Genomic DNA, 27,032 nt, shown 5'->3' with positions numbered 1-27,032 from the left:
TTCCCACTCCATTCCTCTCCTTCATCCTGGCATATAGTTGTGTTCTTTCTTAAGAAAGTGTGAGTAAATATAATTAGGTTTCATAGAAGTACTGAGTACATTGGATACTTTTTCCTCCATTCTTGAGATACTTAACTCAGGAGAATATGTTCCAAGTCCCTCTATGTAAACGTAAAAGAGGTAAAGTCTCCATCCTTTTTAAGGCTGCATAGTATTCCATGGTATACATATACCACAATTTATTAATCCATTCATGGGTTGATGGGCACTTGGGCTTCTTCCATGACTTGGCTATTACGAATTGAGCTGCAATGAATAAGCTGGTGTAAATATCTTTTTTTGCAAAGTGATTTTTGGTCTTTTGGATATACTCCTAGTAGAGGAATTGCAGGATCCAACAGCAGGTCAATTTTTAGATCTCTGATTGTTCTCCAAACTTCTTTCCAAAAGAAACATATTAGTTTGCATTCCCACCAGCAGTGGAGAGGTGTTCCCTTTTCTCCACATCCACGCCAACATCTGTAGTTTTGGGGATTTTGTTATGGGGGTTACTCTCACTGGAGTTAGATGGTATCTCAAAGTGGTTTTGATTTTCATTTCTCTGATGATTAAAGATGACAAGCATTTTTTCTTTCTTTTTTTTGGGGGGGGGAGGGGATTTGGTCCTCCAAACTTTAGACAAGCATTTTTTCATGTGTCTGTATTCTGTCTGTCTCTCCGGAGAAGTTTCTGTTCAGGTCTCTTGTCCATAGTGAAATGGGATTACTTGTTCTTTTCTTATTAATAAATTGGAGTTCTCTGTGGATTCTGGTTATCAGACCTTTGTCGGAAACGTAACCTGCAAATATCCTCTCCCCTCCTGAGGGCGATCTACTTGCTTTACTTACTGTGTTCTTGGTAGTGCAGAAGCTTTTTAGTTTGATCAGATCCCAGTAACGTATTTTTGGTATTGCTTCAATTTCCCTGGGGGTCCTCCTCATAAAGTTTTCTCCCAGGCCAATTTCTTCAAGTGTTTCCCCTGCACTCTTTCCAAGAATTGTTATGGTTTCATGTCTTAGGTTTAAGTCTTTTTTTTTTTTTTTGCAGTTTTTGGCCAGGGCTGGGTTTGAACCCACCACCTCTGGCATGTGGGGCTGGTGCCCTACTCCTTTGAGCCACAGGTGCTGCCCTTTAGGTTTAAGTCTTTTATCCAGTGAAAGTCAGTTTTTGTTAGAGATGAAAGGTGTGGGTCCAGTTTCAGTCTTCTAGGCATCCATTTCAATTGAAATGTTTGTTTTACTCTTTTAGGTTACATTGTCATATATATATATATAAATAGATGATAAATACTATTCAAAGATTACATATGGCTCAGGTCTTACGGAGCTGACAAAAAGTGATGGCAAACCAAACTTGATAAATAATAAACAAAAATTGGTTGCAAAATTAAACTTTTACATGAACTGAGCTTTAAGGAAAAGTTAGATATATCATGTTGGAAATAATAAGAGTGGCTTTAATTTTTTTACTTAATTATTTTTTATTAAATTTTTACTTTGTAGATTGATGCATTTATGGGATTCAGGGTACTGCTTTGATATACAATGTGAAATGTTTACATGGAAGTAGGTAACACATCCATCACAATTATACTCATTTCTTAATAGTTTTGAAATGTACCATTGCATCATGCACATTAGGTGAGGTCCCCCCAAATACCATCCCTCCTGGGCAGCACCTGTGGCTCAAGGAGTAGGGTGCCAGTCCCATATGCCGGAGGTGGTGGGTTCAAACCCAGCCCCGGCCAAAGAAAAAAAAAAAATACCCTCCCTCCTCCCATATCCTCTCCTCTCCTTCTCTATTCTTCCCTTCTACTTTCTGGACTATAGTTATGTTTTGCCATTCATATGAGTGTGTAGGTGGTTATATATTGAATTCATAGTAGTATTGAATACACTGGATACTTTTTTCCCCATTCTTGAGATACTTTACTAAGAAGAATATGTCCCAGCTCCATCCAGATAAACATAAAAGATGTGAAGTCTCCATCTTTTTATGGCTGCATAGTATTCCATGGTGTACATATACCACAATTTGTTAATCCATTCATGGGTCAATGGGCACTTGGGCTGTTTTCATTTCTTGGCTATTATGAACTGGGCTGCAATAAACATTCTAGTGCAAATGTCTTTGTTGTGAAATAATTTTTGATCATCTGGGTATATACCTAGTAGAGGAATTGCAGGATCAAACGATAGGTCTGCTTTTAGTTCCTTGAGTGTTCTCCAAACTTCTTTCCAAAAAGGTTGTATTAGTTTGCATTTCTACCAGCAGTGTAGAAGCATTCCCTTTTCTCCACATCCACACCAACATCTGTAGTTTGGGGATTCTGTAATGTGGGCTAATCTTACTGGAGTTAGATGATATCTCAAAGTAGTTTTGATTTGCATTTCTCTGATGATTAAGGATGATGAGCATTTTTTCATGTGTTTGTAGGCCATGCACCTGTCTTCATCAGAGAAGTTTCTGTTCAAGTCTCTTGCCCACATAGAAATGGGGTTATTTATTCTTTTCTTATGGATTAGTTTGAGTTCTCTGTGATTCTAGTTATCAGACCTTTGTCAGAAGCATAACGTGCAAAAATCTTCTCCCATTTTTGAAGGTTGTCTGTTTGCTTTACTTAATGTGCTATGCAAAAGCTTTTTAGTTTGATCAGGTCCCAGTAATGGATTTTTGGTGTTGCTTCAACTGCCCAGGGGGTCCTCCGCATAAATATCCTGAGGCCAATTTCTTCAAGTGTTTTTCCTGCACTTTCTTCTAGTATTTTTATACTTTCATGTCTTAAGTTTAAATCTTTCATCCAGTGAGAATCAATTTTTGTTAATGGTGAAAGGTGGGGGTCCAGTTTCAGTCTTCTATAGGTCGCCAGCCAGTTCACCCAGCACCATTTGGTAAATAGGGAGTCTTTCCCCCACTGAATATTTTTGATAAGCTTGTCAAAGATCAAATGATGATAAGCAGCTGGGTTCATCTCTTGGTTCTCTATTCTGTTCCATAAATCTACTGCTTTGTTTTTGTGCCAGTACCATGCTGTTTTGATCACTATAGATTTATAGTATAGCCTGAAGTCTAGTAAAGTGATACCTCCTGATTTGTTCATATTTCTGAGTAATGTATTTGCTATTCAAGGTTTTTTCTGATTCCATATAAAATGAAGTACTATTTTTTCAAGTTCTTTGAAGTATGATAATGGTGCTTTAATAGGGATTTCATTAAATCTGTAGATTGCTTTGGGTAGTATGGACTTTTAACAATGTTGATTCTTCCCAGCCATGAGCATGGTATGTTTTTCCATTTGTTAACGTCTTTAGCTATTTCTTTTCTCAGAGTTTCATAGTTCTCTTTATAGTGATCTTTTACATCCTTTGTTAGGTAAATTCCAAGATATTTCATCTTCTTTGATACTATTGTAAAAGGAATAGAGTCCTTGATTGTTTTTTCAGCTTGACTATTGTTGACGTATATAAAAGCTACTGACTTGTAAGTATTGATTTTGTATCCTGCGACACTGCTGTATTCCTTGATCACTTCTAAGAGTTTTGAAGTTGAGTCCCTGGGATTCTCCAGGTATAGGATCGTGTCATCAGTGACAAGTTAGAGTTTGATCTCCTCTGACCCTATTTGGATACCCTTGATCACCTTCTCTTGCCCAATATGATAGCTAAGACTTCCATTACTATGTTAAATAGCAGTGGAGACAGTGGGCGTCCTTGCCTCATTCCTGATCTGAGTGGAAATGTTTTCAATTTTACACCATTTAATATGGTATTGGCTGTGGGTTTTCTGTAAATGGCCTCTATCAGTTTAAGAAATGTCCCTTCTATGCCTATTTTATTTATTTTTTATTTTTTTATTTTTTAATTAAATCATAGCTGTGTACATTAATGTGATCATGGGGCACCATACACTGGTTTTATAGTCTGTTTGACACATTTTCATCACCCTGGTTAACACAGCCTTCCTGGCATTTTCTTAGTTATTGTGTTAAGACATTTACATTCTACATGTACCCTTGTAAGATGCACCACAGGTGTAATCCCACCAATCACCCTCCCTCTGCCCATCCTCCCTTCTCTCTCCCCTCCCTCTCTCCCTTCCCTGTATTCTTAGGTTATAACTGGGTTATAGCTTTCATATGAAAGCCATAAATTAGTTTCATAGTAGGGCTGAGTACATTGGATACTTTTTCTTCCATTCTTGAGATACTTTACTAAGAAGAATATGTTTCAGCTTCATCCCTATGCCTGTTTTCTTTTTTTTAACGCTTCACGAATTTGCATGTCATCCTTGCACAGGGGCCATGCTAATCTTCTCTGTATCATTCCAATTTTAGTATATGTGCTACCAAAGCGATCACCTATGCCTATTTTCTTAAGAATTCTGATCATAAAAGGGTGCTAGATATTATCAAAAGCTTTTTCTGCATCAATTGAGAGAATCATATGGTCTTTGTTTTTATTTTATTGATGTAATGTAGTATATTTATAGATTTGCATATGTTGAACCAACCCTGTAACCCTGCAATAAAACCAACTTGATTATGGTGTGTAATTTTTTTGATGTATTGTTGACTCCTGTTTGCTAAGATCTTATCGAATATTTTTGCATTGATATTCATTAATGATATTGGTCTTTCTTTGTTGGATCCTTTCCTGGTTTGGGTATCAGGGCGATATTTGCTTCATAGAATGTGTTGGGAAGTATTCCTTCTTTTTCTATGCTTTGGAAAACGTAGTATAATATACATACTAGTTTCTCTTGAAAGGTTTGATAGAATTCAGAAGTGAAGCCATCTGGTCCCAGACGTTTATTTTTAGGGAGATTTCATATTGATGATGCTATTTCAGTGGTTGATATAGGTCTATTCAATGATATAGGTCTATTCAAGATTTCTAATTCTTTCTGGTCTAGTCTAGGAAGGTGGCATGCTTCCAGGTATTGGTCCATTTCCTTCAGATTTTCATATTTCTGGGAATAGAGATTTTTTAAATAATCATTGAGGATTTTTTGAATTTCTGAAGTATCTGTTGTTATTTCTCCTTTATCATTTCTGATAGATGATATTATAGATTTTACTTTCTTTTTTTTTTAAATATAATTTTTTTTTTTTTTTGTAGAGACAGAGTCTCACTTTATGGCCCTCAGTAGAGTGCCATGGCATCACACAGCTCACAGCAACTTCCAACTCCTGGGCTTAAGCAATTCTCTTGCCTCAGCCTCCCGAGTAGCTGGGACTACAGGTGCCCGCCACACCGCCCAGCTATTTTTTGGTCGCAGTTCAGTCGGGGCCGGGTTTGAACCCGCCACCCTCGGTATATGGGGCCGGCGCCTTACTGACTGAGCCACAGGTGCCGTCCTAGATTTTACTTTCTATTTCTGGTTAGATTCGCCAAAGGTTTATCAATTTTGTTAATTTTTTCAAAAAACCCAACTTTTTGTTTCATTGATCTTCCAAATGATCATTTTGTTTTCAATTTCATTTAATTCTGCCCTAATTTTAGTTATTTCTTTTCTTCTGCTGGGTTTGGGGTTGGAATGTTCTTCCTTTTCCAGTTGCTTGAAATGATCCATTATGTTGTTGGTTTCCTCTCTTTCTGTTTTCTTGATGAAGGCTTCCAATGCTATAAATTTCCCTTTTAGGACTGCCTTTCCAGTATCCTACAGGTTTTGATAATTTGTGTCTTCATTATCATTTAGTTCCAAAAACTTGGTGACTTACTTCTTAATCTGGTCTTTGACCCAGCTATCAGTCAGCCTAAGATTATTTAGCTTCCATGACTTTGTTTGAGTATGGAGATTCCCATTGCTGTTGAGATCAAATTTTTATTCCATGGTAGTCCGAGACGATACAAGAAATAATTTCTATACTTTTAAACTTGCTGAGGTTAGACTTGTGTCCTAGGATATAATCTATTTTGGAGGATGATCTGTGGGCTGATGAGAAGAATGTATATTCACTTTTATTAGAGTGAAATGTTCTTTTATTTTTATTTTTGTTATTTATTATTTTTTTATTAAATCATAGCTGTGTACATTGATATGATCATGGGGCATCATATACTAGTTTCATAGACCATTTGACACATTATTATCACAATGGTTAACATAGCCTTCCTGGCATTTTCTTAATTATTGTGCTAAGACGTTTACATTCCACATTTACTAAGTTTCGCATATACCCTTGTAAGACTAAAAAGCTTCTGCACAGCCAAGAACACAGTAAGTAAAGCAAGTAAACAGCCCTCAGAATGGGAGAAGATATTTGCAGGTTATGTCTCCGACAAAGGTTTAATAATCAGAATCCACAGAGAACTCAAACACATTAGCAAGAAAAGAACAAGGGATCCCATCGCAGGCTGGGCAAGGGATTTGAAGAGAAACTTCTCTGAAGAAGACAGGCGCGTGGCCTTCAGACATATGAAAAAATGCTCATCATCTTTAATCATCAGAGAAATGCAAATCAAAACTACTTTGAGATACCATCTAACTCCAGTGAGACTAGCCTATATCACAAAATCTCAAGACCAGAGATGTTGGCGTGGATGTGGAGAAAAGGATGAAATGTTCTATAGAAGTTTGTAAAGTACATTTGTTCTAGGGTCAGGTTTAAGTCTAATATTTCTTTGTTTAGTTTCTTCTTGGAGGATCTATCCCAAACTGTCAAAGGGGTGTTAAAATCTTCAACTGTTATAGTGAAGGAAGATATTAAGTTATTTATATCCATTACAATCTGCTTTATGAATTGAGGATCAGTCTGGTAGTGTGCATAAATGTTAATTATCTAAATCTCTTCATGTTGAGTGTTACCCTTGACAAATATGTAGTGACCTTCCTTATCTTGCTTTATCTTTGTTGCTTTAAAGCCAATTGTATCTGCTACTAAAATTGCAACCCCTGCTTTTTTCTGGTTTCCATTTGCCTGTATTACACAAGTCTATCCCTTCACCCTGAGTCTATTTTTATACTTTAACGTGTGGTGAGATTCTTGTATACAGCCGATGTCTGGTCTGAGTTTATGTATCCAGTCAGCCAGCCTGTGCCTCTTTAGAGGACAATTTAAACCATTCACATTAATTGAGAGATTTGATAAGCCTGGTTGTATTTTGGGTGTCATGATTTTTGGATGTCCAGTGGACAATTTTAATCCTTTCACCACTGTGGAAGTGGGTGAAAAAAAATTCTGGGTGAGTTTACTTTGGCTTTAATTTTTAAATGCAAGCCACAAATAAAGAAATGCAAAGCTATATTGAAAATATCTATCAAAAATGCAACTCAGGAAGATGCTGTGGCTCATGCTTGTAATCCTTGAATTTTGAGAGGTCAAGATGGGAAGGATCATTTGAGGCCAGCAGTCAAGACTAACCTGGGCAACACAGGAAAATCTTGTGTCTACAAAAAAAAAAAAAAAAAAGTTAGCTGGGCATTGTGGTATGGTCCTGTAGTCTCAACTACTCAGGAGGCTGAGGTGGGAGGATTTCTTGAGTCCAGGGTTTAAGACTGTAAACCCTGCTGTGAGCTATGATCATGGTACTGATCATACTCACTGAAGTGGCACTGTACTTTAGCCTAGATATAGAGCAAGTCCTTATATCTAAAAAAAGAAAAAGGCAACTCATTAAGTTGAGGATAAAATATACAAATAGAATGCATAGTTACAGTCTTTTCCATTCAAATAGTTTTATGATTGGCCAATCAGAAAGAAATGTCTTTTGTGTGAACTGGGAAGACCAGTGGACCTCACACATAGACATAGTCAAAATGTTTTACTTTATCCTTAAAGTAGAATCTAAGCCACCAGCAACTTATCTCTCAGGAAATGATATCATTTATAAAGAATTATTCTATAAATAACTTCCAAAAGAAGCTAAATGTGAAATGTGTGGCAGTATTATACTCAGAGAAAGATCCAGAGGATTTATGTAGCCCAAGCCTGCTTTCTGACCATCACCCTCTCTACTTGCAGAGCCTGGAACCTGCCTGAGTGTGCTCAGGAACTCACACTTTGCCTCAGGCCCAGATTACATTAGAAAGATCTAGTTCCCCAGACCCTCTGGCCTAGTTGTAGCCTGAGGTAGTATTTATTTTCTCATTTTAGGTACCAACTTTTGAGGGAAAAACTCCGGAATAGGAGCTGTATCCCCAATTGAGAACTGAGTAATCTTTTCCATCTCCTATTAATCAGGGCCTCAGTTGGAACCACCAGGAGTCTGGGATGGGCTCATTTGGATGTAGGAGCTGTCTCCATAGAAAATGAAATTTCAAAGTCAAGGTAGTTAATTTTCCAGTATCCACATGGGTATTACCTATTTAAAGTCCTATATCTAACTAGTGTTTGGTTTTCTAATTTTTTAAAAATAGAACATAAAGATGAGTTAAAATTGCTTCATTCAATCCCCATTAACATTTTTATATACAAGCATATCATTCAGACTTTATTCCTATGTAAACATGAAATGTAAATACAGAAAATCCTCCATGTTGATCACCTTCCTACATTGACCATCTCTTTAAGTTGACCTAATTTTCATAGACCAGACATGCATCACATGTACTCATTGTACATTAGGCATAGTTCCTATGTTGATCCCCTGCATATGTTGACCAGTTTGTTATGGTCCCTTGGATGGTCAACTTACAGAGATTCTACTACATTTTCTTTCACAGGAGTCATTTCATTCTATATAAAAAATCTTATCATTTGATTTTTAAAAGATGTTGTCTAAATATTTTTCCATTTAAATTAATATTTTTCCCAACCTGAGCATCATAGTAAGACCCTATCTATAGGAATATTTTTAAACATCAGCTGGGCATGGTGGCATGCTCCTGTAGTCCCAGCTGAAACTCAGGGAGACTGAGGCAGAAGGATCGTATTAGCCCAGGAGTCTAAGATTGTCATGAGTTATGATCCACCACAGCACTCCACCCTGGGCTATCAAATAAGATCCTGTCTCTAAAAATAGATAAATGGATAAATAAATAAATTGCTATCACCATTTTAATCTATTGCATAACTCTATCATATATAAGCATTTTGTTCTTTTTTTTTTTTTTGCTACTATAAAGAATTCTTTGATGATATCCTTATAAACTGGTTCATTTCATAGAGGTACAATTGCTAGGTCAAACTCCTTGCAGAATCTTCTGGGTTTAGGTTGTTGGGCAAATTACCTTCCAGAAAGATGTAAGAGTTCTCATTTTCTCTTACTGTCAGCTAGCATATCATTATTTTTTAGAATTACTGACCATTTGAGGTAGAGATAATATCATCACCATATATTTTTTCTTTAAAGACTTTTTTTCATATTTAACACTTCTGAAATCAGAGTGCATCTTGCAATATACGGTGGCTTTATATTGTGTTACACAGAGTTTAATGTGCAGGATTTTTTCTTCCTGAATCACACATAAAGTAACAGCATACCCTATAATCAATGGCACATTAGATTCTGTGAAATACGGTAAATCAATCTGAGCAGTTTTAAGTTTTGGCCCAGCTTTCCTTCCCACCAACTAAGCTTCTGGGACCAGTTGCCCTTGCTAACTGCTTACAGAGTGCTCAAAGTATGTAAATTTAATTCAACTTTTATTCAAATCTCTCTGCCTATGGCTCAGGGGATACAAAGACGAACATGACAGTGCTGAGAAGAACTTAATCAGGAAGGTCACTGCATAAAAACCATGTCATTAATTTTACCTTTGTGGAACAAGGCAGGATATAAATAAATAAAAACATTATCCATACAAAAGCCAAACAGACATAAATTTTAGATCACTGGCCATGGGTTTCCTTTATTTGTTCAGGTAACCAAGAGCGAGCCTAAGCTACTTGCAGCTCTTTGAACATCCTGTTCTCTAAGCCTTGGTGAAGGTGTGAATGCTGTTAGCCCTAATTTTTTTTATTTTTATTTATTTATTTTAAGCCAAAGTCTGTCACCCTGGGTAGAGTGTCATGGCGTCATAACTCACAGCAACTTCAAACTCTTGGGCTCAGGCGATCCTCTTACCTCAACCTCCCAAGTGGCTGGGCCTACAGGCGCTCACCATAAAGCCCAGCTAGTTTTTCTACTTTTTGGTAGAGACAGGATCACACTCATGCTCAAGCTGGTCTTGAACTCCTGAGTTCAAGCAATCCTCCCATCTTGGCCTCCCAGAGTGCTAGGTTTATAGGTGTGAGTCACAGCACCTGGATGGGCTTGGCTATTTTTCTTTTCATTTTTTTTTTGAGACCGAGTGTTTTTGTCACCCTCGGGAGAGTGCCATGGCATCACAGCTCACAGCAACGTCAGACTCTTGAGCTTAAGCAATTCTCTTGCCACAGCCTCCAAAGTAGCTGGGACTACAGGCACCTGCCACAAAGTCCAGCTATTTCTAGAGATAGAGTCTCGCTCTGGCTCAGACTTAGTCTCGAACCTGTGAGCTGAAACAATCCACCCACCTTGGCTTCCCAGAGTGCTGGCATTACAGGTGTGAGCCACTGCTCCCGGGCTTGCTGCTCACTCTAGTTCAAAGGATGTCTCCTTTCTTCATGATCTTCTTGTGGACAAGGTCTGCTCAACCTCCAGAACTCTGCAGAGGCCACCCCTCTTGGACATGCTCTGCCTCTATCTCTCCTTCTCTGCCTCTATCTCTCCTTCTCTGCATCCATCTCTCCTCAGCCTCTATCTCTCTTTCTCTGCTTCTGTCAAACATCCCTCTCTCTGAGCTCCTACAAGCACTTCCACAGTCCTCAGTACTTAAGTGACCACTGACTACTGCACATCACAGTAACCTACTGGCATACTATGAGGAACGAGGAGGGGCCTGGCATAGCGTGCAAAACCAAGACTCTGGGGAAAGACTGTCCCTACCCAGTCCCAGCTCTGCTACTTACTCCCTGACTTACCTTTGGGAAATTTATTGATAATCACTCTTAAATCTCAACTGTTTTATGTACAAATAGAAGATACTACTGCCTGGTCTGAAGGGCCATTTAGAGGATGAACTCTGATAAAACATCTGAAGCTTTTTGTACAAGAATTGTCCACTGGATAGCACTGGGAAAAAAAAAAGAAAGAATCTCTGGCTGATTGTCTCCCCCAGCAGACAAAGGACCCCCAGAAGGGCATAAAGTATACCCTTTATTTCTACAAGCCCTCCTATTGCTCACTCTATGTACCTGGTATGGAGTGATGTGTGTGTTAAGTGCTCACATAGGAAAAACTAGTCCACAGCCTCTTAAAAGGCATCTCTTTGGGGCTCACAGAGAGCTTTTTGGCTTTGTAAGTGCCCTCCTACTGTCTGTCAGTAGAGAGATGTTTTATTTGTTTGAGCCTAGTGATGTAAAAGCAATCAAAAGGTCTGTAAGAGTCTCACTAGACCCATCTTTTTTTTTTTTTTTAAGAAAATGTTCATACTAGTACATGTAATGGTCTAGGTTGTTTGTTTTTTCTTTTCCTGCTTACAAGGACTCTTAAGGTGATAACAAAAAGAAGATAACTTGTGTATTAAAAACTCTTGCATTCATTTTTCATTTACCTCTTATGCCCACTCAAAGTGGGGGAGGGTATGATACTAATTTAGGGATCTTATTAGGCAGCTTGAATGGCCAGGCCAATGGGTACAATAATGGATGGACACAATGCCTAAAATGGTATTTTATCAAGTGATTGCAATGCTTATACTGGGAAATCTTTGCTCTCTTGGAACTAAGGATGAGGCTACATTTTCATAAAAATAATTTAACTGAGACACATCAGAAAGGTACCCCATCCCCAAAATGTCATCACATCTAGCCTTGCCATTGCCTTAACTGAAGGCAGTAGAGTTACTTCCTCTGAGACGTTATTCTTTGTCGAAGTGCCACTATATCTGGCCATAACACAAGTAATAGCTATGGCTTCCATTTATTGAATACCTCTAGCCTTCCAAGTACAAGCATGCTCCACCATTTAATTTTCCATGCAATCCTATAAAGTAGGTATATCCTCATTATATCATCTCAAAATTTTACAAAATATTTACAAAATATTCCCAACATGTTGGCCACTTCTTTGTAAAGTTTTGTAATGTATATTTTGTATATAAAGGTACATTTAGCTACAATTTTCCTTTTTCCCTATGTGTGGTGACTCTAGGCAGGAGTCCTCAAACTTCAGCCCGCGGGCCACATGCGGCGGTGTGATTGTATTTGTTCCCGTTTTGGTTTTTTACTTCAAAATAAGATATGTGCAGGGTGCATAGGAATTTGTTCATAGTGTTTTTTTTTTTAACTATAGTCCAGCCCTCCAACGGTCTGAGGGACAGTGAACTGGCCCCCTGTTTAAAAAGTTTGAGGACCCCTGCTAGAGCTACTTTTGGGACATCGTGTAGATAGGGACAATGAGGCTTAGAAGTAAAGTAACTTGCCTGCTGTTCTGGGAACGATTAGAACTATGAGCCAAATGCAATTCTATCTATTTTTCAACATCGAAGGCAAATTCCACCTTCTCCCTCGTTCTACATCTACCTATTTAGAGACATTGCCAACTGGAAATCTAGAAGAATATACTTTGTGTTGTCGGAATAATAGTCCTGGCTCATCCCAGCAACACCTTTCACTCTTCAGCAGACCTCAGCAGTGCTCCCTCCTCTGCCCACCGTTTCTACCACCCTCTTTCAAACTTCACCCCAACGACATACCAAACCTCTTTTTGTTTCTCTGGCATGCCATCAGAACTGTTTCTTCTCTTCTCCTTCCTTCTTCACCTTCGATCCTCCTTAACCTGGCTCATGCTTTGGGATGTCAGCTAAAATCCCCCTTGCTCAGGGAATTTATGACAGCTCGCCACCATCTCCAGATACTGCTGGATGGCCCTACTGAGTGCTCCCAGCGCTACTCGCCTTCCCCTTTGTCAGCATGGATCATAGGCATGATCCATGGCAATTTCGTAGTCCATTCAGGCTGCTTTAATAAAATACCATAGAGTGGTAACTTTTAAACAATAGAAATTTATTTTTCACTATCCTGGAGACTGGAAAGTACAAGATCAAGGTGCTGACAGACCTGGTATCTGGTAAACACCTGAATTCTGGTTTATAAATGGTGCCTTCTAACTGTGTCCTCACAGAATGGAAGGGGCAAGGGTCTCTCTGGAGCCTCTTATGGGGCATGAACCCCATTTATGAGGGCTCTCCCTTTATGACCCCATCACTTCTCACAGACCTCACCTCCTACTTCCATCCCGTTGAGGGTTGAGATTGCAATATATGAGTTTTGGGAGAACACAGACTATAAGTAAATACTTACAAGGATTTACATAGGGAATACTTTAAGGATTAAATCTTAAGTTCATTTGGTTTGCTGTTATATCTTTAATGCCTGGAAACTGGTAGAAATTCAATACATAATATTAGGATGAATAAATTTATAAACAAATCAGTGATGATGACTAGTGGAGTAAAATGCTTTGTAGGAGAAGAATAATGACTTCCTATCTGTTTTTCCACACCAAAGGCAAATTCCACCTTCTCCATCATTCTGCATCCACCTATTTAGAGTCATTGCCAACTGGAAATATAGAAGAATATACTTGATGTTTTTGGAATACTAGTCCTGGCTCACCCCTAGCAACACCTTTCACTCTTTTTGTTTATTTGTTTGTTTGTTTGTTTTGTTTTGTTTTGTTTTTATTATTGGGGATTCATTGAGGGTACAATAAGCCAGGTTACACTGATTGCAATTGTTAGGTAAAGTCCCTCTTGCAATCATGTCTTGCCCCCATAAAGTGTAACACACACCAAGGCCCCACCCCCCTCCCTCCTTCCCTCTTTCTGCTTTCCCCTCCCCCCCATAACCTTAATTGTCATTAATTGTCCTCATATCAAAATTGAGTACATAGGATTCGTGCTTCTCCATTCTCGTGATGCTTTACTAAGAATAATGTCTTCCACTTCCATCCAGGTTAATACGAAGGATGTAAAGTCTCCATTTTTTTTAATAGCTGAATAGTATTCCATGGTATACATATACCACAGCTTGTTAATCCATTCCTGGGTTGGTGCGCAAAATCTCAAAACTGCAGATGCTGGCATGGATGTGGAGAGAAGGGAACACTTTTACGCTGCTGGTGGGACTGCAAACTAGTACAACCTTTCTGGAAGAAAGTATGGAGAAACCTCAAAGCACTCAAGCTAGACCTCCCATTTGATCCTGCAATCCCATTACTGGGCATCTACCCAGAAGGAAAAAAATCCTTTTATCATAAAGACACTTGTACTAGACTGTTTATTGCAGCTCAATTTATAATCGCCAAAATGTGGAAACAGCCTAAACACCTTTCACTCTTAAAAGATATTTGTTCTCTGGTTTCTCTTTCAGTTTTGATGAAATTAGGTCCAACTTTCAAATATTGAGTTTTAAAGTTTGAGCTATAGACAAGCCTAGAAAAGTCACATGTACAGTTTTTGAGGGTAAAGCCTCCTCAGGTAGCGCCCACACCTGCTCTTTTTCACTCATGAAAAATTACATCTTCTGACTCGGCACCTGTAGCTCAGCAGCTAGGGCGCCGGCCACATGCACAGGGGCTGATGGGTTCAAACCAGCCCAGGCCTACTGAATAACGAGGACAACTACAAAAAAAAAAAAAAACAAATAGCCAGGCATTGTGGCAGGAGCCTGTAGTCCCAGCTACTCAGGAGGCTGAAGCAAGAGAATCACTTAAGCTTAAAAGTTTGAGGTTGCTGTGAGCTGTGAGCTGTGATACCACAGCACTCTACTGAGGGTGACGTAGTGAAACTCTGTCTCAAAAAAAGAAAGAAAGATTACATCTTCTGATTCCAGGGCACCTCAGAGCTTCTGTTTGTGACAGTAAGTCTCGTGCTCTTATACATATCCCATCTGGCTTCTATCTGGATGTTTGGTAATCTGCCTGAAGTAGACATTTACAACGAAGCTAAGTGGTTTTTAGTAGTATTACAAGTATGGTTGATCACAGGTTTTATTTATTTACTTATTTATGTATTTATTGTTTTGTTTTTCTTCAAGAGTCTGGCACCATAGCCAAAATATTTACTTGAAAAAGAATGGAAATAGAAACTCTCAAATAATCATAAGAAATCTTTTGATTTTTAAAAGAAATAATTAAGGTACAGTTTTGACCTGCTCCTTAATCAGAGGATTAGGTTCCCTAGATACAGATTTTGTGTTATTCTACTTAACCAAAGAGCAACTTAGGCATTTATCCAGGGTACTCCTCAAGGATCTAATATGTTAATTGAAAAAAAAATCTTAAGAAATAACTTTACGGGCAGCGCCTGTGGCTCAAAGGAGTAGGGTGCCAGCCCCGTACGCTGGAGGTGGTGGGTTCAAGCCCAGCCCCAGCCAAAAAAACTGCAAAAAGAAAGAAAGAAAGAAAAAGAAAGAACTTTACAAGCAAACAATTCATCCAGTTGAAAACACATGGGATTATTTTCCAATCCTTCTTACTTGAAATCTCAGCTGCGGAAGCCAAATATATTTTTTTTAATAAGTATTTCTCACAGAACAGACAGAATTAGTTACAATTCCAAAGTAGAATACAGCCAGCTTTAATTAAGACAGCATACAAAATTTCTACATGGACATTTTAATTTTTTAAATTTTATTTATTTATTTGTTTGTTTGTTTATTTATTTTTGAAACAGAGTCTCACTTTGTTGCTCTCGGTAGAGTGCCTTGGAGTCATAGCTCAGAGCAACCTCAGACACTTGGGCTCAAGCAATCCTCTTGCCTCAGCCTCTCAAGAAGCTGGGACTACAGGTGCCCACCACAATGCCCAGCTAGTTTTTCTATTTTTAGTAGAAAATCTCGCTCTTGCACAGGCTGGTCTGGAACTCCTGAGCTAAAGCAATCTACCCACCTTGGCCTCCCAGTGTGCTAGAATCACAGGCATGAGCCACCGTACCCAGCCTACATGGACATTTTGACTTGCTTAATGCTGTTGCAGGTAAAGAAACATTGTTTTCTAGCCAATCCTTTGAGATTCTCAAGGGTTCTCTTCTGCCTCCACTGCTCTGATAGCTCTGATGGATACAGCTTTCTGTACCTACCCACCTTCTTAAGGAATCTTCTTGATACAGCATGTGGTATTTCTTGGCACACACTAGGTAGTTTTCCTTTTCTCTTTTTTTTTTTTTTTTTTTTAGTGGTTATTTGCCTTTTTATTAATCATAGGCTTGTTTTGCTATTTATTGAATTGATGACCTGAGGTATTTTCTGCCTGTCCTCCCACCCCCCAACCCCGGAATATAGCTGAATCGCAATTTCTAACTCTTCTGCTGGTTACCTTGTTCAATGAACAGCAAAGTTGAATGCTATGATCGGATTTTCTCATCGATGACCCCAGAGTCTTGATGATTGTGACAATGTTCAAACAGATTCCCTTTCTCAAATTGCTGGCAATTCTTTAAAACCATACCACATCTGAGGTTGCTTCATACTTCTTTGAATCATGAGTTTTCTGTAGTTTGGAATGTCTGCTTTGCCCCCATAGTTTCCTTTTGTCATTGTTTCTTCTCTTGGGATGAAGAAACGTGTGTCTTCCAGATCATGTTACTAATTTCTTCCAGCTCTGTATTCAGTCCATCTGTTGCTTAGATTTCATTCCATTCGGGTGAAAGTCAATTTGCTTCTATTCAAATGTGAAAGATGTGCCTGCTATCTGGACGATCCTTGTAGCTTCTTTCCTTCGTTTTCTAGTTCCCTTCACCTTTTTGTTAATGTATACTGTGCCCACTGTCCTTTCCGAAAGTCCGCGCTGTGTTTTGTTTTATGGACGCAAGAACTTCTCATACATTTCTGAGGAGTTTTCAAATGGTTAAGTTCTTTTCTGTTCTTTGAATTATTTCCTTGGGTGCCAACTTTTCATTTTGTCTTCAGTTTTTTGGTTATTCTGCATTCTTTCTGCAACTGCTGGGGTTTTTTAGCAGCCTATTCATATTAGCAGATGAAGCAGTGGAAAGACCGGCAGGTTATGCAAATGCAAGCAGAGATGGTCGGTCGCTTTGGTCTCGCGTGGGTGAGCTAGGGTGGGTCAGCCATTCTTCCAGGGGGGTCCCCAGACGCCAAAAAGTTAGTTGCTCTAAACATGTACCTGCAGGCGGATGTTGAGTATCACCGAGGCCACGATGTAGGAGTAGGGGAAGTTGGTCCGCAGTCGCCAGGCCAGGTCGAAGAAGGTGAGAAGCGTGCGCGTCAGCCCCTTGCAGAAGGCTCTGTAGGAGCCTGGGGTTCGGGATGGGCGCGAAAGCATCATCGCCCGGGTAGACACAGCCATCACTGCCACGGGCCTTCTGTTGCCTCCCATAACAGTGCTCTGAGCCCTCCAGCAAGCTCCGCCGACCCACCAACCGTGGAACAGAAGGGACAGACCCCAGGGAATATAGGCAGGAAGCCGCCTGGGGACCGCAGATCTCAGCTGGGCTGCGAGGCGGACGCCCTCCTTCCCAGGAAGTGCTCTTGTCCCTGCGGTTGGCGGTCTCTAGTTTTCCTTTTCTCACTGCTCTGTGACCATATTTATCATGATGATAAGTGAGATATGCATAAAGAAACACTCAGCTAGGAGCAAAGGGCTCAGCCACTTGGAACTCCTAGACCCTTCTTCACAGTATTGTCCAAAGGCTTGAGATCCTAGGTAATTCAATTTATCCCTTAAAACCAGAATAGAAAACTGAGGGACAGGCTGATAACTTAATAAACTCTAGAGCATAAAAGGACTTGAATTTGAGAATCCCAATTCCCTAGACATGATTTTGAATTGGTATAAGAAAAAAATAAAAAGGAGTGATATGATATAAATAGCTACTGAATGAATGGGTGAGCCGATCTAAGCAAGCACACTAAGGAAACTCCTAAGAGTTTGGAATGTCTCAGGAAGAATGACAGGAAATATTCCAGATTGTTGCCAATGACCAGATCTGGATAAGCTGCTGGAGGTGAGAGAAAAGTGATTGGATTAGTCCATTCACTCTCATACATGTATATACCTGCATACACGTACATGTGCCTGCACACACATGCATAATTCTCATCTAAATTGAAGATTTGTGAAAGTAACTTCCTTATTAGTCATTCAGGCAATCAAGATGTGTTTCTCAATTATAGTCAACTCTCTGTTAATTATAGTATAAGAAGAACAAGCTAAGATGGGGCTAATTATAACCCATAGAGAATTCTCAAACTTCACTTCGGATAATTTCAATCCTTTCTACTCCCCATCTAGGCTTTTTGACACCTGTTAATAAAAAGCTAAAAGAGGCCTGACTTTTTTCTTCAATAGCCCTTGTTTACCCTCTGCTAGAGTTGCCAGGAATAATGAAATGCTTCAAAAGCCAAGGCTTTAAGAAGGAGGATGACATGTGAGTAAATCCCTGTAGGCAAACAATGAACCCCTGAATCTTTAACTGGTGCCATAGGGTACCCTTGACAGAGTGTAGGTTAGTTGTGAAAGCACTGCTCATTCAGAAAGGAGAGATTATTGAGAGAGGGTGCTATTTCTGGTCAATTCGTAGGAGGCCTATTGTGAGCAAGCATTCTTAAGAAATTTTGTCTCAAAGCTGCAAGGTCAGAAATCCTCTTACCTCCCTTTCCCACTGTGTAGCAGAAGAATAACAAACAGGTTGCATATACACTCAGAAACAGAAATAGGAATAGGAAACAAAAGCACGTGCTCATAAAACATTTCCATCACATTGTCATCTGCTAATGTATCATCACAGAAGGCACTGCTTTGGGTTACAGAGATACCACTTTCTCCTCCTTTCAACTATAGTCATTGAGAAGAACACTAAAAAAAATTATCCTGGGCATGATGGAGAACAAAATTTTCAGGCTAGTTTGGCAAGGTCAAATATGAATGCCAATGAGAATGATAGTCTCTGGGCACATGGAGAGAGTTTAAAGTCTGGAAATAGTATGGTATGGTGAGCAATGAAACTTTCATGATTAAAAGTAATAGTAATAGAATGTGTTATTTTCTGAATGTTTGGTTGTACCCAAGAGACCTGTCTCTGCCCTTGAAAAAGAGAAAGGCAGGGAGACAATTAAAAGATATTTTTTTAGACTAACAGATGAACTAAGAGAAATGAGCATTCAACAAGAATGACCCTCACTAAGGGTCAAGGAAGACCACACGGTCAAGGAAATCCAGGTATGGGACTTCTCTTTGCATCTTTTATTCACATCCCCCTATCCTCTGAGTTGATAATTCATACACACCTAGCCCCACTGCCCTTTTAATGGATAGTGGAGGGCAAAGATCACCACCTCATCCTGGGAAACCTAGTCAGAACAGGCTGGTCAGTTGTCAGGGTGAATCTGAGAATGTGATACTCACACCTGTCTTCCCCTCCAGACCACTGGGCCATTGTCAAACTCCCTCTCAAACTTACTCTTCTTCCCCCTCAAAAAAGAATTATTAAATTGAGGGATCATCCCATAAATAAAGGCCCAGAGTTGTTGGTGTTAACTTAAAGCTATGAATGCTCTCTCTCTCCCCTATGGCCCAGGACCAGCCACAAAAACTTTTCGCCTAATCCTGAGCAAGCCAAGCTTATTCCCCATCACACCTCTGTCCTTGTTCCTTCTGGCTATGATGCTATTGATCCAGAAATATCCTGGCTTGACAGGCTCCTTACTGATCAGCTCACAGTGCAAGTATCCTCTCCTCTGAAAATGCTTCTAGACTATTCGTCTGAAGCAGCCTTCTGTCTCCCTCTGTCACATAACCCTGATTTATTTTCTTCATAACAGTGTCACAATCAAAAATGTTCATCTATTGGTTTGTGTTTCTAGTCTGTCTTCTGCCTATAGAACTAAATTCCAAGAGACCAGGGACCAATTTCAATTCTGTATCCTTAGAATCAAGGTAACACTGGGTAGATCACAGACATTCAAATAGTTATTTAATTTTTAAAATTGTGGGAGTGCTAGCTGGGCGTTGTGGCGGGCGCCTGTAGTCCCAGCTACTTGGGAGGCTGAGGCAAGAGAATCGCTTAAGCCCAGGAGTTGGAGGTTGCTGTGAGCTGTGTGATGCCACGGCACTCTACCGAGGGCCATAACGTGAGACTCTGTCTCTACAAAAAAAAAAAAAATTGTGGGAGTGCTTATTAAGTATTAGACACTGTTTGCTTTTATTATCCTATTTAGTTCTAACCCCAACTTATGATGTAGATGCCATCCCCATTTTACAGACACAAAGTAACTCTTGCAAATGACAAGGGCAGGATATAACCCCAGGTGGTCCATCTCCAGAGCCCACACTCACAACTGCTATAATTTCATTTAAATGTTTGAGCTTGTGTCAAGATTTAAAAATAATGATATTAAGCTCATTTCTTGCATGTAGAACTTCTCAGAACTTTTAACATGCTAATGTATTATATGACTCACCAAGATAAGGATATAATATCCACCATTTCCCAACCAATTTCTTTTTTTTTTTTTTTTTTTTAACCAGGGACATTTTGTTTCCAACGAGTCTTTTGACACTTCTTTGAACTACAGTTCTCCTAACGTTTCTTCAGGAACTGTTTTCACATTCCATCCGTATCTTCAGAAACACCCAACTATGTCAGAACCACAGATTCGCCACTGATCTGTTTTTTTTTTTTTTTTTTTTTGGCCGGGGCTGGGTTTGAACCCACCACCTCCGGCATATGGGACCAGCGCCCTACTCCTTGATCCACAGGCGCCGCCCACCACTGATTTGTTTATTCAACAAATTCTTTTTTGCACACCTATTATGTGCCAGGCACTTTTCTAGAAACTGTGAAATGATGTATCAGTAAACAAAACTCTCCACCCCAATGTGGATAATATGTGATAAATAATTAAATCACATGGTAGAAAATGATATGATATGTTATGGAAATAACAGAAAATGTGGGAATGGGTAAGAGGGATGTGGGAGAAGAGTAAGGTGGGGGCAGCCAGGGGATGCAGATGGGAAGGATATGTTTGCAACTACAAAGACAGTGGTCAGAGTGGGTTTCCCTGGGAAGGTGCATTTGATTTGAAAGAGGTGAGTGAATTAGCCACGTGGATATCTGAAGGAAGAGCATTTCAGGAAAAGAAAACTGACCGCACAGGGACTCTAAAAAGCGGCTGTTGTGTTTTCCAGAAGAATCAAGGAGGCTAGTGTGGCTGGAAGGGAGTAAGAGGCAGTGTAGTGAAAGATGAGTGGATTGAAGGGGTGGCAGGAGAGAGTATGGAGGGTACCGTAAGCCACTGAGAAGGCTTTTGCTTTTTCCTAAGGGATGTGGGAAGCCACTGGAGTGTTTTGAGCAAAAGTAACACAATCAGCCTCACTCTTCTAAAGAATCCCTCCAGCCACTTTGCTGAATATAGTATACCTTGTTGAGTACAGAACACAGAAGAGCAAAGTTAGTTAGGAAACCAGTTGCAGCAATCCTGTGATAGATGCTGTGGTTCACAGGAGGATGGTAGCATGACGGTGCTGAGAAGGCCCAGGGTTCTGATGTATTTTGAAAGCACAACCGGCAGGATTTCCTAATGGTGTGAGAGAATGAAAAGAATCATGGAGGACTCCAAATGTTTTGGTTCCAGCTTTTGACAGAATAAACTTAATATCAATGAGGGTGGAGAAAGCCAAGGGCAGAAGAGATTCCAGATGGGAAATCAGTTCAGTGTTAGGCATGGTGACTTGGACCAAGTGGAGATGAGATGATACGTAGAGAGTTGGAGTTTAGGGAAGAAGTCTGATCTAAAAATATAAATCTGGAAAGGGCCAGCAAGTAGGTAAGATTTAAAATTATGACAATGGATGAAATTACCAAGGGAAATAAGTTCAGAGGGTCAAAGAAAAACTGCCTGAGCTGAACCTGGGGTTTCTTTAGGAAATCAGCCCCAAGCCTTGATTGGTAAATGAAGACAGAATGGATAATGTAAAAAATTATAAATTCCAGCTTTGGGGAGTTGAAGAAGAGGTGGCCAAGAGGTTTGATATCTTAAACCACATAATGACTGCCTGGATTTCTGCTCTGTAAATCAACCAAAGGCATACAACAATCTGAGAAGTGTCTGTGCTTCAGAAACCCCTGGACCTCACACAGGGGCAGTGGGAATCAGGGATTCTGATGTGGGCCTTCTCTCATCCCCCTCCACCCTTGTAGGTTGTACCAAGGTAGGGCAAGCCATGATAATCAGCAGCTTCTCTGCAGGTGTGGACGGGGGCTCACCGAATTTGAAGAGATGGGCAATGTGCACACTCAGCAAAGTTGTCTTGGAAGGGAGTGACTTGGCTTCAGCAGCCTGAAGTTGCAGCTGTGGCCAGGGACAGCGTATTGCTGGCTGAGACTGTGCACATATGTGGTAGAGACTAAAGAGGGCACAAGCCTTTCCTGTACTTCATAGGCTTCTAGTTAACCCCCAGTCTGAGGGTAAGTGCATAGGAGACTCAAAACCATAACCTAAAACTCATGGAGGCTAGAAAATAGCCTGAACCTTGAGCGTGTTCCTCTACCCACAAACAGATGGAAAAAAGCAAAGGACGAAAATATTAAGTGGTTCGAGGTATTTGAACACAGCTGATGTTCAACTGAGCTGAGCACTAAGCTATACACACACAGGAGCAACTTCTAGCAACCCAAATTTAAAAATAAAATCAAGGAAAAGAAAACATGTATATATATCAGCTAGCACCGGCATTATTAGTAGGCACCAGGCACATAGATTTCACAGATTTGGGCCCAGCAAGTTACAAACAAAGCACCAGCAACAACTACCATCAAGGGAAACAATGTCAGAATTCAGAGTAGCTGCAATGTCATCTAAAATGTCCTATTTTTAAGAAAAGGATGAAGAAAATGTGACCCATGCTTAAGGGGAAAGGGTAGTTAATATAAACTGTCCTCTGAGTATTAGCTGATATTACAAAGACTTCAAAGGAGCGATGATAAATATTCTCAAAGAATTAAAGCAAACCATGTTTTAAAATTTCAAGGAAAGTGGGATAATAACAGATCAACAAGTAGAGATTCTTAGTAAGGATACAGAAATTATTGAAGTACCAAGTGAAAAGTCTATAGGTGAAGAGCACAAGAGTACACTCGCTAATCAAAAGGATTCACTGCATGTTCGGTGCCCGTACCTCAAGTGGCTAGGGCGCCAGCCACGTACACCAGAGTTGGCGGGTTCAAACCCAGCCCAGGCTTGCCAAACAACAATGATAACTACAACCAAAAATAAGAATAAAAATAAATAGCCATGCATGGTGACGGGAACCTGTAGTCGCAGCTACTTGGGAGGCTGAAGCAAGAGAATCGCTTAAGCCCAGGAGTTTGAGGTTGCTGGGAGCTGTGACACAAGAGCACTCTACCATGGGCAACAGCTTGAGGCTCTGTCTCAAAAAAACAATAATTCACTGCAGAGCTCAACAGCAGGTTTGAGGGAGAAGAAGAAAGAATCAAAGAACTATAAACAAATAGCAATTAATCTAAAGAAGAGAAAAAATGACTGCAGTAAAATGAACAGGGCTCAGAAACCTGTGGGATGAGATGAAACACACAAACAATCCTGTAGCAGGAGTCTCACAGAAGAGAAGAGAAAGAGAGAAATCACTTGAAAAAACAATAGCCAAAAACTTCCCAAATTTAAAAAAAAAATAGTAGTCTGTCTATCTAAGAAAAGCTCAAAGAAATCCAAATTGGAGGGGCGGCGCCTGTGGCTCAGTCGGTAAGGCGCCAGCCCCTATACCAAGGGTGGTGGGTTCAAACCCGACCCCAGCCGAACTGCAACCAAGAAATAGCCGGAAGTTGTGGCGGGCACCTGTAGTCCCAGCTACTTGGGAGGCTGAGGCAGGAGAGTCGCTTAAGCCCAGGATTTGGAGGTTGCTGTGAGCTGTGTGATGCCATGGCACTCTACCGAGGGCCATAAAGTGAGACTCTGTCTCTACAAAAAAAAAAAAAAGAAATCCAAATAGGATAAATGCAAATAGACCCACACCTAAACATATCACAGCCAGACTGTTGAAAGCCAAATCCAAAGAAGAAATCAACACCCCCCTCCCCCCCCAAAAGTTACTCCTCATAGATAGGTGATTTTCAGTACAATTAAGCTGACTTTCCATCTAAAAATACCAATGACTATTAAAAAGTAAAAAGACAATAGATGCTGGCATGGATACAGTGAAAAAGGAAGGCTTATACACTGTGGATAGGAATGTAAATTAGCATAACCTCTGTGGAAAACAGGATGGAGGTTTCTCCAGGAACTATCATTAGACCTATCATTAGATCCAGCAATCCCACTACTGGGCATCTGTCCACAGGAAAACAAGTCATTATATTAAAAAGATACCTGTAGTCACAGGTTTGTCACATCACACCCTACAACTGCAAAGATACGGAATCAATCTAAGTGCCCATCAAGTAAGGAGCGAATAAAGAAAATATGGTATATGTACACCATGGAATACTACTCAAACGTAAAAAGATAATTAAATGGTATTTTTGGGGGGCGGCACCTGTGGCTCAGTGAGTAGGGCGCTGGCCCATATACCGAGAGTGGTGGGTTCAAACCCGCCCCCCGCCAAACAGCAACAACGACAAAAAATAGCCGGGTGCTGTGGCCAGCACCTATAGTCCCAGCTAGTCAGGAGGCTGAGACAAGAGAATTGCCTAACCCCAGGAGCTGGAGGTTGCTGTGAGCTGTGTGATGCCACAGCACTATACTGAGGGCGATAAAGTGAGACTCTGTCTCTACAAAAAAAAAAAAAAGGATCTTTTGCAACAACTTGGATGGAATTGGAGGTCATTATTTTATGTGAAGTAAGACAAGAATGGAAAACCAAATACCACACGTTCTCATCTATAAATGGGAGCTAAGCTGTGGGTATGTAAGGGCAGGCAGAGTGGCACAATAGATGTTAGAGACTCACAAGGGATGAGAGAAGAAAACTTATCTCATGCAATGTATGCTATTTGGTGATGGATGCAATAAAAACTAAGATATCACCACCATACAACTCATCTGTGTAACCAAAAACCATTTGTACCCCAAACCTATTTAAATAAAAAATAAATAAAACTGCAGAAGAATGGCACATCCATAGTGCAGAAAGAAAGTCTAGTACAACAAATGCTGTGTATCTAATTATCCTTCAAAAACGAGGGCAAAATAAGGGCGTTGACAAAGACTGAGCAAATGTGTTGCTATCAGACCTGTCTCATAAGATATCCCCTTCCTTCCTTTTATGAAGGAAGTCATTCATAAAGTAGTGCCATGAGGTGACACAAAGCCACAGGAAAAAATGGAAAACACTGCAAATGATAAATATATGTGTTAGTATAAAATTTCCCTTAAATATATTTTTCCAAACTTTTTCAAAAGATATAGGGTGGTGGGAAACAATAATCTTAACCATGAAGAGTCGGGTTTATAACTTACATAGATTTAATGTACATGACCATAGCAGACAAAGGAGGGAAGAGGGAATGCAATTATATTGGGGTAAAGTTTTCTGGAATTAAATTAGTATTAATCAAAAGAAAATTGTGATACGTTAAAATTCGTACTGCGGGGGTGGTGCCTGTGGCTCAGTGAGTAGGGCGCCAGCCCCATATACTGGAGGTGGCGGGTTCAAACCTGGCCCCGGCCAAAAACTGCAAATAAATAAATATAATTCATACTGCGATCCTTGATAAACTCCTAAAAAAACAACACAGAAACATAGCAAATCCACAGGAGAATTTAAATGGCACACTAAAAATGTTTATTCAACCCAAAGAAAGCAATCAACAAGGAACAGTCAAAAAAGAGAAAAACCAAGGCAGGTATGGGGTAGAATTTCTAATTCTTTTTGACCCTGTGTGATTTTAATAAAGAGGGAATTGCAGATCTATAACATGGTCTATAATTGTGGGCCCAAAACAAAATGAAAAGTCAGAGTCCCTTGCTAAAAAATATAGGTATTCCAAGTTTCAGGATAGTCACAACAGATTATTGAGCTAAGCAAAGGATTCTTTTGAACACAAGATTCTGTCAGATCACATAGTCTTTTCATGCATAACGCTTTCTGTAAATAACAAGCAAGAGGTTACTATTCCCATTTTCTTATTCTCTGGATAAACACCCTTTGGGGTCTCCCTTTTGTCTCCTCGTGTCCAAAATCTCCAGCGTTTGCAAAAGGCCCATTCTTCACAACTACAAGTCCAAGAGATCAGATCAAGTCATCACATAATTATGAGGCAGCTGTAACTATACTATGCTGCAGATTATTTTGCATTGAAACATGTAATTCCTTTATTTGTGCTGATTTTGTGGTTTTCAAGGGCAGTTCTTCTGAGCCAAGGCAGCTAGCAGTCTCAGAAAAGAATATCATTCTCTAAGCAGCTTGTAGTTACTAATTCGTTTGAAAATGTTTAATAAATGTGAAACCCAAGAAGAGTCTATGTGAGATTGTGCCGGGACAATCGGATCTGTTTGTTAGGGGAGTCATTATGTTTTGATCAATTGATCCTGCAGTGATCTCATCATGTCTCCATAATTAGGCTTCGTGATGATCATAGAGAGAACGGACTGGGACACAGTTCACTAGTGTCAAACACACTTCAGGGCACCCTACATCATGCATGCCAATTCTACTCAGGTTTTGACAGGTAAATGTTGACTGCTTGAGGTTTGTGATGAGCTCTTCAGTGGTCCCCTCTGGTCCTTCAGACCACAATCATACTTGCCTTTCTGGAAAAAAACAAAACAAAAAACATTACTACAAGGATGAGTATGAAACAATTGAAGTTGTCACCTCTGTACATTATGAAGTTTTAAGTTCAGGTCAGAGAAAATCCAGCTTAATCAAAACAGGAAATTTAGACTGTCATGAAGCTAAGATATCACGAAATAGTCCAAGCTTCAGAGCAAGGCCCGATGATATGGCTCAACTGTCACCAAAAGCAATTTCATTCCACTTTTCTTCTTGGCTTCCTATGGCATCTTACACAGGTGCAAACCAATGTGTTGGGGCAACTGGTCAGGAACA

At 39.9% G+C, this 27,032-nt stretch overlaps 1 protein-coding gene and 1 non-coding gene across 7 annotated transcripts in view; one reads left to right on the top strand and one right to left on the bottom strand.

The window, feature by feature from the left end:
- PPP2R2B (protein phosphatase 2 regulatory subunit Bbeta) overlaps window positions 1-27,032 on the top strand; it is a 527,754-nt gene that overhangs the window by 149,240 nt on the left and 351,482 nt on the right. The gene's annotated exons all lie outside the window — the stretch shown is intronic.
- LOC128569365 (U6 spliceosomal RNA) lies at window positions 4,290-4,396 on the bottom strand. Its single transcript, XR_008375328.1, has one exon. It is a non-coding gene; the product is annotated as a U6 spliceosomal RNA (small nuclear RNA).

Source organism: Nycticebus coucang, chromosome 17, assembly GCF_027406575.1.
Source record: "Nycticebus coucang isolate mNycCou1 chromosome 17, mNycCou1.pri, whole genome shotgun sequence".
Lineage (NCBI taxonomy): Eukaryota > Metazoa > Chordata > Mammalia > Primates > Lorisidae > Nycticebus > Nycticebus coucang.
The sequence above is the reverse complement of the archived record's forward strand: the minus strand, read 5'-3'. Positions and strand labels throughout refer to the sequence as shown.